Source organism: Leuciscus leuciscus (genome assembly GCF_965113295.1).
Source record: "Leuciscus leuciscus genome assembly, chromosome: 21".
NCBI classification, from domain to species: domain Eukaryota; kingdom Metazoa; phylum Chordata; class Actinopteri; order Cypriniformes; family Leuciscidae; genus Leuciscus; species Leuciscus leuciscus.
This window is the reverse complement of record NC_138745.1, coordinates 24,925,756-24,938,511: the sequence shown is the minus strand read 5'-3', so window position 1 is coordinate 24,938,511 and position 12,756 is coordinate 24,925,756.

Sequence of the window (12,756 nt, the reverse complement as noted above, 5' to 3'; positions counted from 1 at the left end):
CCTAGGCTCCACTTCTTATGGCTTCATCTCCGTTAACCGTCCCCTAGGTGTCATCAGCCAAAGCTCCATCATAGCTCCTCCCACCCACCACCTGGCCGTTCCTCTCACCATCATCGTCACCCTGGTTCCTTCCACCAGGGCTTCGTCCGCCTCCTGAACCACCTCCCTAGTTCCTTCCACCAGGGCTTAGTTTTGGTTATGTTTTCTATCAATCTGTTTAAACACCTGTTTTCCTGGGTTCTTTTGTTCTCCTTTTCTCGCCACAATGAGTAACCATGGATCTTCATTTAATCATCACAGCTGTTACTTTTGTTCCTCACCTTCATTCATTCTTGGTCTGGTATTGTTTGTGCATGGCACACTGTTTTGAGTTGTTGGCTTATGTTTAATAAAGACTCATTATTTGTACCTTCTTCGTAATTGGACATAAACTGTGACAACAAGAATATATACATATAGGCTATGTATATAAAATCAATGAATGAATCAAATGTTAAAATATAAAATAGTTGTATTTACCACTACCATATAATCTGATCACTGAGTGATCATATCATATCAACAGCCATTAAACATTTAATACCTGAGATTGGAATTTTGATATTTCCAATTCACATTCCAATTTTATTAAACAAGCAAAAATGTATTGTATATAAACATTTCAGACAAAAACCGAAGAAAAAACAAACAAGAATTGGCAAATTATTTGAACATATAGCCATAGGCCTATGTTGACACAAATGAAGATTGAATAAATCATTGCAATTGTCTTAGTGCAGGTACACAGAATAGAATCAATAAATTTAATTTCAGTAATAAAGGAGCATGTGCTGGACATTCTTGCATGTGAACATCAAGGGCAGAAAGAGAGCACCAGTTTAGAATAAAATTTGTGTATACTTTTTCTTCGGCATGCGCATAGTTTTATTTTATTTTATTTTTTGTCAGATTTATTTAATTTTGGGGTGTTTTTTGTATTTATAGGATAGCAGAGAGTAAGACAGTAAAGTGGAAACAAGGGATTGTGAGTGGTAGACTGGTAGATGCTATTGTGTCAAGATTGTGGGTTTGATTCCCATGAGAGAAAACATACAAATATGAATGATATATCATGATTGCAATGGACGTTATGGTGGCTTAAAGTGCTGTCTCCGTAGGTTTTTGAACAGGGTATATATATATATATATATACAAAATCACTATCCTTTCAGTCTTGAGCTTAACCTCAGTTACCATCGCGTGACTCCTTGAGCCCAAGCGTGGGGCTGCCTTTATGTAAATCACTGTATGATTTATCAAAGTGGAGCGATAGAAATCACCAGGCAGGAATGTAAATTGGAAGCAGATCAGAGAGTCAGGGCAGGCTGAGCAGATGTTATAGGTACAATATAATCTACATCACTCACACACACTCCTCAGCTCTTAGATACATATGTATGATTTGGTGTTATTACACATAAGCAACTAAAGCTTGAACAGGACATTTTTCAGGCCTCCCACCTATTGTTGTTTTAAGCTTTTTATTGGCCTGTAGAATCTGTGGGAATGTATGAGAATATGTACAGTGACATAAAATGATATGTCCTACATAAAATGACGCATAGAAGAGGTAATACCAAGTCAGATTTTGTGTTAAAATTATTTCCATTCCATGTGCATTTTAATGTGGTCAAAGTATTGCACAAGGCACTCATATTTTCAAACAAAAAACATATTATACTACTTTTGTTGTGGTTATTTGGGGTTGATGTTTGATGATAAAAAGAAAACTTATAAAGTTGATGAAATCCAACTTGTTTAAGGTACAGAATGTGAACAACGTATGAGGTGTAGAGGAAAATGAATAGAAGCCAAAAAAAGAAAAAGAAAAGGGATTAATGCTATTTTATAGTCAACCTCATCATGTGGAGAAAAGACTCACCAGCTGGTGCATTCATGGGGGATCTCTATAGGAGAAGGTGATTATTTCTGCAAGATTCAAAAATAGAAAGAGGTTACATTTTAATTATAACTTAATTGGGTTCAGACTATCATCTCAGTAGTTTTAGCTCCTAAATGTTTTATTTGATTTTTAATTGACAAATTACACTTTAATCGTTCTTATTTTGATGAACAATAAACAAGTAGTTATTATGATCAACTATTTGTTTATCGGTCTCAGACATACAATGGAAGGTACACATAACTGAAAAGTGACTCACAGTTCAGTGAAGCAGCCAGAAGAAACCATCTCAGTAATGGTTCAGAACAGTTCACCGTGTACTCAGTTGCAAGTACAAGACTGGCGGCATCCGAAAGCTTAGGCAGCTGACTTGTTGCCTTGCTGTCTTATCAGAAAATGACTTTGCAGGCAGCGTATGTACTTAAAGGTACCTCACAAAACTGATTTCAGACAGACTTCAGCGGCAGCACAACGGCTAGTTACCCCAGAGAGCTTTGGTGATAACTAGCAAATTTTTAATTACTACAATAGTAATTTCTTGCAGGAAACTACATAAAAAGTGGACAAAGTTGGTCAAACTAATTTTCATTAACACACAAACTGTCCAGTGTCCACCAACCCCAACTTTCAGATGCCATGTTTATTTTTTAGCTCAACTGTCAAAAAACAGAATGCACAGGAAAATGGGATATAATATAGAAGGATACATCTATGCTGCCTTCAAAAATCGGTCAGATGAAGGTATCTTAATAGACAGGAAGGATGTGACACGATCATTGGATTCAGAAGTGTCTTGTTGCCTTCCTAGACATAATGTTTCAGCTTTCAGACGCAGCCACTTTTGGTGAATCTTTTTGAGTGCTCTCATTAAAAGAATAAATTAATTTGTTCAATCGGACAAAGAGTCACATGGCACATCTGAAATCACATGCTGTCTGAGAGTAGGTAATGCATTAGAAGAACGTAAGCGACAGAGCGGTCCGAAATAGTAGGCCTATGTCCCAAAGCTTTCTTACTATTCTGCTACACACTCAAAAGTATATACTTCTTCCCAAAAACAGTAGGCTACATACTTTGAGCATAGTATAAGTAGGTGAATTGGTACACAGCACATGTATTCGGACACACTACTTTGTTTGTTGCTGCTCACAGGAAACACCGCCGAACATTGATGGAACTAATGGCACTTTATTTAAATATTTAATATGCTTATAATATTTTACTTACGAACAAAGTTTTCCTAATAAATATATTACAATCTATTTAAAACAAATCTATTATGCAGGATGTTTTTAAAGCATTTTTATTAAAGGCGATTTTTTATTATTTTAATTGTATTAAAGTGGTGATAATAGTAAACGTAAAAGCTAATGTGTAGTCCTGTATTTTTAAACCACACACACATTTTCTGGGAGTTTCCCCTAAAACATATGTAGGCTTACCATATCTGCACAGATATGCGATAAAATCCCACTACCCTGCTATCAAACCCTCAGAAATAGGCTCCATGCGAAAGATGGTAAATGAGTGTAAGGAAGGACGTATTAGGGCAACAGCTTGATCTATGACTTTATCCCTTGCCTTATCACTGAAGGTATATTCTCTCATTGCATGTAAGTTGGTATGAAGGCAGGGAAGCAGTGATTCGGTCAGAAGAGATATGGAGAGAGGAAGTGTTGCCAAAATAAGTGATTTTCTCCTGGAGATCCCTGCGTTCGATTAGCCAAGTCATTTCAACCATATCTTCAGATCTTCTCTCAAGGACAAGCCAACACTCTGGGAAGCTGAAACATGCATGCATTCTGTCGCACACTGAACAAGCCCGAATGAGTCATATTACTTGCCAATGACGATAAGAGAGCCTAGATAAAATTCTTCTAAATAATTTTACTCCATATTTGTACAAAGGGCATCGGCTGGTTTTAATTGCCGCGATATAATGTCCAAGAGAGCACATCAGGAAAGAATGCTGGCCACTTTCATATAGCGATTTCGTTGAACTAGCATGAGATCATGAAAATGCCTCCATAGAGTGCTTTGTATTTTTCTTTAAAATACAATTTTAGAGATAGCAATTTAAAAAAATAAACAGAAAATCATTCACTCAGATCTAGTATGGAAGCCAATTTAGACCTCAGAGTAAAATACATTAATGAATTGATGTTTGGAATTTAGATCTCACAATTGTAACATTATTCCTCTGTATTTTGACTTATTGTGTATAATGTATAAAATTACTTCATACACTACCTTTCAAAAACTTGAAAGATGAACATGAAAACCTTGAACATAAACCTGGTCTTAACTGGACATGGACTCACCAACAGCAGCAGAGGGAATAAAGTTAGACAAACAACAATGGTCACATGAGGGCTATACATACAAGGAAGGACTAATGACTAACAAGAAACACCTGTGAATATTCAAACAATGAACCAATAGCAAACAGAGCAGAGAATCACATGACAAAACAAACCAATGAGAACATAACACATGAAACAAGGAGGCACATGACAGGATCACATGAGGGAATCACATGACAAAGCAGGAAACATGACCATGACTAAATTTCAAAATAAAAGTCCTGAAACCAAGAGGCTAAAGGTGTTTTACCTATATTTTCAATTACGCATTGCATTGTGTTTTAAGGGTTAAAGGAAATGTCCGTAAACTTAACGGATAATGTCCGAGCCGAAAATGTGCAGTACCTTTTTTTCTTCTTTTTTTTTTTTTTTTACAGTGATTTATGTTTATCTTTATATAATTATATACTTAATTTCTTATTTTAAATTATTATCTCACAATTACTTTTTCAGCAGAGGACATGGAGAGAAGTATTTGCAAAATCAGCAGTGCAAAAACTGTACACTTTACCTTTAACTCTTGTCTTGACGTGTGTAGTCACCCATCCTTGACAACAGTACAGCAGCTGTTCCTCATGCAGTTAACCTCCATGACCGTGCGGGTACAGATGGCACTGCCTGTTGACAGTTGCACATCAATATTCTCCACTAGTTTTGATTAACTCCTCTTTCCCTCTGTCTACATGGGTCCAGAAATGTCAACAAATGTCAAGGAAATGTCAAGGGCTAGTTTTGCCAGGCCACACTTCTGGTCGAGCACTGGCCTGCTCTTGCTCCCGATTTTTCGAAGTGTCCTGGGACCTTTGACAACCCCAAGGATGACAGTAACAGAATGAGCTCATGCGAATTATCAGAATCTCTCTATGTAATGAATAAAAGCATCTTAAATGCAAATAAAAATACATTTGGTTAACCTCATCCTATCAATACAATTGAAAACATTCTTTCTGGCACATATGTAAATATTCACAGCAGAGATTTTAACACAAGATAAAAAGCATATGACCTATTTTGAAATAAGCAAGTTTAAGCGAGGAATAATCACCCGTGAACAGTTCTGGAGAAAATGAGTGAGAGAGTTCACTAAATATGACATGCTCCACATGTGCCTTGTGGTCATTTGTATCATCGGGAAGTATATGTAAGAGGAAGGTAGTGACATTGCATTTGAAAGACACGATTGATTTTCCTGCCGTCTCTTTTGCCTCAGGTAACTAGGCTAACATGATGAACTAGTCCCTCCATTTTCCCACTAGCCCTTGGTGCTCTAGTTAGCATGAATCCTGCATGCAAAATAATTCTGGTCAAACCCAATAAATCTTACAAGTATGAGAGATGAGAGATTCTGCCTGGTTAAATCTGTGGCTAATTTAATGTGGAGGTTTGTCTTACTAAAGTTAATTCTCTGTATATAAAGTATAATTAATTCATTAATATTATTAATAAATAATATTTATTTAATAATCAACAAATAAATAGTGCCAAGAAGGAGCTACACAGAGTAAATTTGAAATAATTAGAGACATTTGGATCATAAATGTATAATCACTGTGTCCATTCCTGAATGACAAACCTGGATTAAACAGACCCAACAACAACATTGGGCCATGGGAATATCGCTGATACAGATAAAATTATTCAAAGTGTGCCAAATTGTGCAAACTACCCTGTGGACACTCTTTGCATATGTAAAGGATGACTGATATGTTACAAATATTATCATAATTACATTTTCACTCATTTGTTAAATGTCATTGTTCTAGTCAAGATTGGTACTTTTTTCTACAATACAGTATCTGTTTAAATGGACAAAAATATACAACTTTTAGGCTGTTTTAATTATTATAATTTTGAGTCTTTCAATAATAATGTGCACTTCCTTTGCATTTTTAACTGAAAATGCCATAGAAACTTATGTAAAGAATGTCTATTTTAGACAGGCTCCAAAAAAAGTATGATTTTTTAAAATCAGGATCTTTAATTCAGGATGGATTCATTTAACTGATTTAAAATGACAGGAAAGGCTTTTAGATTGTTACCAAAATTTCTATTTCAAATAAATGCTGTTCTTTTTTCGCAATTAATTATTTTGCAGCCTTGTGCTAAAATAATTTAATGTTTTTTATCGATCTACATACCCCATAATGACAAAGCAAAACATGATATGAGATGTAAATAGTGACTGTGTCATGGAGGATGATCAGATATTTCTTTTCATTTTATTATTAATTTGTGTTTATGTCGCTCAAATAGCGCGATTAGTCAGCTACAGAGAAACTGGTAGCCAAGCAACAGACAAGTGACCAATCATGAGTGGCCACGTCACTACATGCATTCTACCAGCATGGTTAGCTAACCGTGCTGAGAATTCCGGTCGAGAATGGTTTGTAATCGTGCCATGCCGTACCAGGCTCAAGTGGAACCGTTCCTTAACATTCTTAGAACCGTTTGGCCTGACGGTGGAAAAGCAGCTTTAGTTGAAGAACCTTTGGCAGCAGGTACAGCGTCACATCAGCGTGACAAGCTTTGCACACTTGGATTTGGGGATTTTCTGCTATTCTTCTCTGCAGATCCTCTCAAGCTCTGTCAGGTTGGATGGGGACCAATGGTGAACAGCCATTTTCAGGTCTCTCAAGAGATATTAAATTGGGTTCAAGTCCGGACTCAGGCTGGGCTACTCAAGGACATTCACAGAGTTCTTGTGTCGTCTTGGCTGTGTGCTTTGGGTGATTGTCTTGTTGGAAGGGGAACCCTCTGCCCAGCCTGAGGTCCTGAGTGCTCTGGACCAGGATATTTCTGTATTTTGTTGCATTCAGCTTCCCTTCTACCCTGATCAGTCCTGCTGGGGTTTGGGATGGTATTGCACAGGTGATGAGCGGTGCCTGGTTTCCTCCAGACATAATGCTTGGAATTGTGGTTAATCAGACCAGAGTATCTTGTTTCTCTCAGTGAGACTTTCAGTAATTTATTTGCAAATTCCAAGCAGGGTTTCATGTGTCTTCACTTATAAAGCCCAGATCAGTGGATTATAGAGGAGTGCAGGTATGACATCACTCAGAGTGCTTTACATATGAAAGAGGGTAATCTCCTCAACCATCACCAATGTGCAGCATCCACCTGGATGATGTGACGGCAGCCATATTGCGCAAGAACGCCCACTCTCAGACAGAATGATGAAGATGAATCTGTATATGGGGATGATTAGGAGGCTATGATGATGGACAGAGGACCATGGGCAAATTTGCCCAGGACGCCGGGGTTACACAACTATTCTTTTTCGAAGAACATCCTGGGATTTTTAGTGACCACAGAGAGTCAAGACCTCGGTTTAACGTCTCATCCGAAGGACGGTTTATAGCCTACTTTTAGCTTTTTACTTTTGGCGACTGCATTTAGGCTTCATAAAAGTTGTGCTCATCTGTGAAAATTATCTTGATGGACAAAATGTGTATGTATCATAAACTTTTGTTGATCACAGAGCTTGTTTTTTGTGATAATCCAAAATCCTATGGAAAAATCCTATTGGGTTTTTGTCAAAGGAACCAGTGTGATGCTAACTGCCGATTGGCCTACAAAGTGACGTCATACCCGCACCACTTTATTGCTATGGTTGTCCTTCTGTAAGTTCCGCCTATCTCCACACATGATCTCTGGAGCTCATCCAGAGTAACCATCCGGTTCCTTGTCTCCTCTCTTATCAAGGCCCTTCTCCACCGATTGCTCAGTTCGGCCGAATGGCCAGCTTTAGAAAGAGGCCTGGTTTTTCCAAACTTCTTCCATTTTTGGATTATGGAGGCCACTTGGCAATCTTCAGTGCCTCAGAAAGTTTTTGTAGCACAGATCTTCTCCAGATCTGTGCCTTGACACAATCCTGTTTCTGATTTGACCTCATGACTTGATTTTTGCTCTGATATACATTTTCAGATGTTAGACCTTATGTGGGTCTCTTTCCAAATAATGTGCTATCAATTGAATTTGCCACATATTTACTCTAATCAATGTGTAGAAACATCTCAAAGATGATCCAGAGAAATGGGATGATGTACTTGAGCTAAATGTCAAATGTCAAAGCAAAGGGTCTGAATACTTATCTTATTTGTATACTTATTCTGAATTCTGGGACAGCGTCACCTAGTAGGATTGAATCTTCCTGATCAAGAATACAGACATGTAATAACCAAAACCAATCAGAAACATTGAACAGTGAACCGAGCCAGGAACAGTGGAGAGAGAGAGCCGCGGCTGCATTTGATTCATGTAATGGTTTTAAACAGTGGACAGGAAACAGAGGCAACCTCTCTAAACACTGAAGGGATGCGGAGTGAAAGTAGACATCTTTTGGCATGAGCTCACTGACCTCACTTGACCACATCAAATCCTTCGTGTCTTCCTGTATATCATTATCCAATTGCGACGCAACAAAAACGACAGACCTCTCCTTCCCCGCCTGCCGCTCTCTGTGTGTACACTACGAAATGTCACGTCTACCGCCGACCGCCGCGGCGCACTGGAGTGAATTTACTGCCTGAACACGGTCCCTTGTGTTTGTGTTCTTCCTCTCTTCCCTGACCTTCTTCACTGATGAATATGTATGGCCAGGTCCGTTCCTCAACAACAGCTCGTGCGCTGGGCACTGGGGCAACGGAGAATACTAAAATCAGATCAATCACTGGCAGTGTCAGCGCTGGACCACATCTACTTGGTCTAGCTGAAAACACTGGAAAGAAGAGAAAGCATTCAATTACATGCTGAAGAATTAGACTACCAACCAGCTGATGACACACGGAGTCACATTGTTGCCACTACGGTAGCCTTTTTCCAATTGGATGACACACGCTGTTGGTCAGGGAGTGAGAACTGTATGTGAGCATGTGGCAGAAGAATGGCTAATTGTCTCCTCTGGGAAGAGCAGACCAGGGCAGAAATGCTCCACTGTGAAGACAGGCCAGCTAGCTTTGATGCGCTTGCAAAAAAGAGCCTAGAAAATTGAAAGAGAAAACAACCAATCAGCCAGCAAGGGGAAAAAATAGAAAATGGTTTTGGAAAAGGCAAATATATTAACTTTAAAACAAAGCACTTTTTCTGCACACTAAAAGCAATTGGAAAAACAACTTCCAAACAGGTTTCTTAATCGCCCCTTCCATTGGTCAGATGATTATGTCCTGCACACTGTGCCTGAAATAATAATAAAAACATAACTGCGATGAACTGAAACTAAAATACATTTTTATTACTCTAAAAGCAACAGAGTCAAGTCAAGTAACCCTTTATACTGTACAGATTGTTTCAAAGCAGCTTTGCAGTGATAACAGGAAAATGATTCGATGCAAACAGTTCAATTTCGGGCTCTACAGCAACTCTAAAAGAAAATAGTTTCATTATTCAGCTGAAGTCAGTTCAGTGTTGAATGATTCAGTTCTGTTGTAAAGATCATCAATTAATAAATGAGTTAATTTCGTCTATAAAGCAGTTCTGCAAAAAAATAGTGATGTCATCCAACTCAGTTCAGGTCTCACCCAATAGTGTCAGTGAGGTCAAATCAATAATATTAAATGTCCCCAACTAAGCAAGCCAGAGGTGACAGTGGCAAGGAACCCAAACTCCATCAGGTGACAGAATGGAGAAACAAACCTTATGAGAAATGTCGGGGACAGTTCTTCTCTGGCCAGCGAACAAAACACGGTGCCATTATGATTCAGGCTGCATCACAAGTCAGAAATCAGATAGTGGATTGGTAGCATTCAAATATTTCATCAAGTTCCTTTGGTTTGAAGATCGGACTCATCACGCCAGTATTGAGACAAAGCTGCTCATAGGTCAGTGCAGAGTTCTTGTCTTTGTTTTGTGGTCTTTGCTGAGAATCGGTGCCAATGGCTGTCATGTCGACGAGGCCTTCACAAGGGATTGTCTAGTTGACAGGATCTCTGCTGACATTCATGCTGTGTTCTGGTCGGTTCCACCATCTGTATACAGACCAGATAAGGCTGACTACGATAACCTCGGGATAAACAGAGAGACTAATGCCATTCTTCTTATGATGTAACCAGTACACTGGGTGTTAAGGGAAATGTTCCCAGCTCCGGTCGACCTAATTTATACAGCATAACAATCCTTTGTAAATAATACAAAGGATTATATAGATAAAAATTGTAAATTATAGAAATGTGATAATGTGTTATGTGTATGCCAGGTTAAAGAGATTTTAGAGTGGTCGCCACTCTTTTTACATATGCGGTGGCCACTCTTTTTAGAGTGTTTTTAGTCTTGATTTAAACTGACAAGAGTGTGTCTGCTTCCCGAACATGGCTAGGAAGAGTTTGTTTCAGAGTTTGGGAGCTAAATAGGAAAAGGATTTACCGCCTGCAGTTGATTTTCTAGGTATTATCAACTGGACAGAATTTTATGATTGCAATAGACGTGAAGGACTATAATGCGTTAAGAGCTCGCTCAAGTACAGAGGAGCTAAACCATTTAGTGCTTTGTAAGTAATCAGCAAGATTTTAAAATGTATGCGAAATACAATAAAATGGCCAACCATTTTTTTTATACATAGTATATAATATAATGTTAAACTTTTCCAACCTGCCTGCTTTAAATATGAAAATGGCACTAGATACCAATAACACTAGACAGAGGAATTTAACGCAAATGATACCGGTTTGCATATTAACTTTGACAGCCCTAAAATACCAACAAAAAAAAATAAATAAAAAAAATAAACTCAAACTTAAAACAAATTGTAATAAAAACTGAAAATACTATAGAAATAAAAAAAAATAAAAAAAATTCAAAACTCTGGTCCTCCCCCAAACTCACACCATTGGTTGAGCAAATGACGAGTCAACAAATGGCGACATTTCAGCATAGACAAAAAGTTAACTTTGAAAACAGAAACTGATAAAGATGAATTGTCCTTTACTAAAAGTGACCAAAAGTTTTAAGGCTGAAATACTGAAATCTTAAAATCACTGTGACATAAATGTTGAAAACGTGTTAATCACTATTGCTCATTTGTACATTTTGTCCACAATCATTTTGTGATGTTGAGGTCATACAATGCATGTATTGAGGAATGGCTGTTTGTGTGAATGTGTAGTTGAAATCAGCAGCACTGAGGTCCATAATCAATCAACTGTGAGCGGCTGGTTCCTCTCTCTGGGGCAGGTCTCCTACCAGCCATCAGCCAATAAACCAAGGACTCACACAGAGCAGAATCAATACACACACTCATATATACACTCAGCAGCTGAAGAGCGATTCTGGTCTAGTCTGTCAAGGACTCAGAGCCACTGGAAGCTGCTTAAAGATGACTGTTTTTAAGAGATGGGATTGCTGGAAACAGGTGGACAGGTTGATAAAGAGAGATCATTAACTTGAAGTTATGGTTGTCAATAAAAGCATTTGAGATGATGAATTCGTTCTTCACAAAATGTTGTAAATATAGCATACAGTGTGTCTCAAACAAAAATGAAAGAAAATTCTAAAAGAAAAAATATATTTTTTGAAAAACTTAACTGAAATCAAATTTGAAATGTTGCCTTGGCAATTAACTGAAATAAATAAGTTGAATTACTAAAATTACGAACACTTGTAAAATACATTAAAACATTATATATAAAAAATACCCTAAACAACTAATAAAAACGACAAAGGCATGTAAAACTACATTTAAAATGAAAAATAAAAGCTATATTATCAAAAAATCCTTAAACCTTAAATTATAACTCTTCTCAGTTTTGTATTATTCTATTAATGATTAGTAACAATTGACCTAACATTGAATTTTCTATTTCAAACTATAATATAATTCATACTTTGTCGTTCTAGTAGGTTCTGGGTGGCTCATAGACTGGGGGTACGGTGAGCCTCATGTGGCCTCATTACTCAGCTATCTTGTAAAGGTAAGGAGGGTTCAGAGACACACACAAATCTTATGCAGTAATGATCTCCAAAGGGACTATTCTTTTAGAGTCCTGGCCCTTAAGCTGCACGGCAGATATTCTTTCAAAACTGACTTAAACTAGAGACATCTGAACATGGAGGCCCCTCTAATGTGACAGGAACGAACGTTCTTGCAACAGGGACGCTGTCACTGAATAGCTGTAAACAAAATACTGATTGCTGGAGGGACCGCAGTCACAACAAAAGATGTCCAACCATGATGTTACCAAACTGAGGTTCCATAGGTTCCTGAACAAGCAGACACTGTGTTTCCAATGATCTCTTCATCACCCTGAGCTGGGTAAAGGAATGAGAAAAAATGATAAGACAGACGAAAGCATGGTTGTACAAACTCCTGACAGGACTCGACATAACTGGAGCAGAGCCCTCTCTTCACCTTTCTCCGCAGCAAAAAAAATCTGCACTCGTCTGCACACAAACACTGGGAAACGTGGCTCCCGGCAATTCTACAAGAGAGGAATTGGCAGCTAAAATCATCATGCATTGACG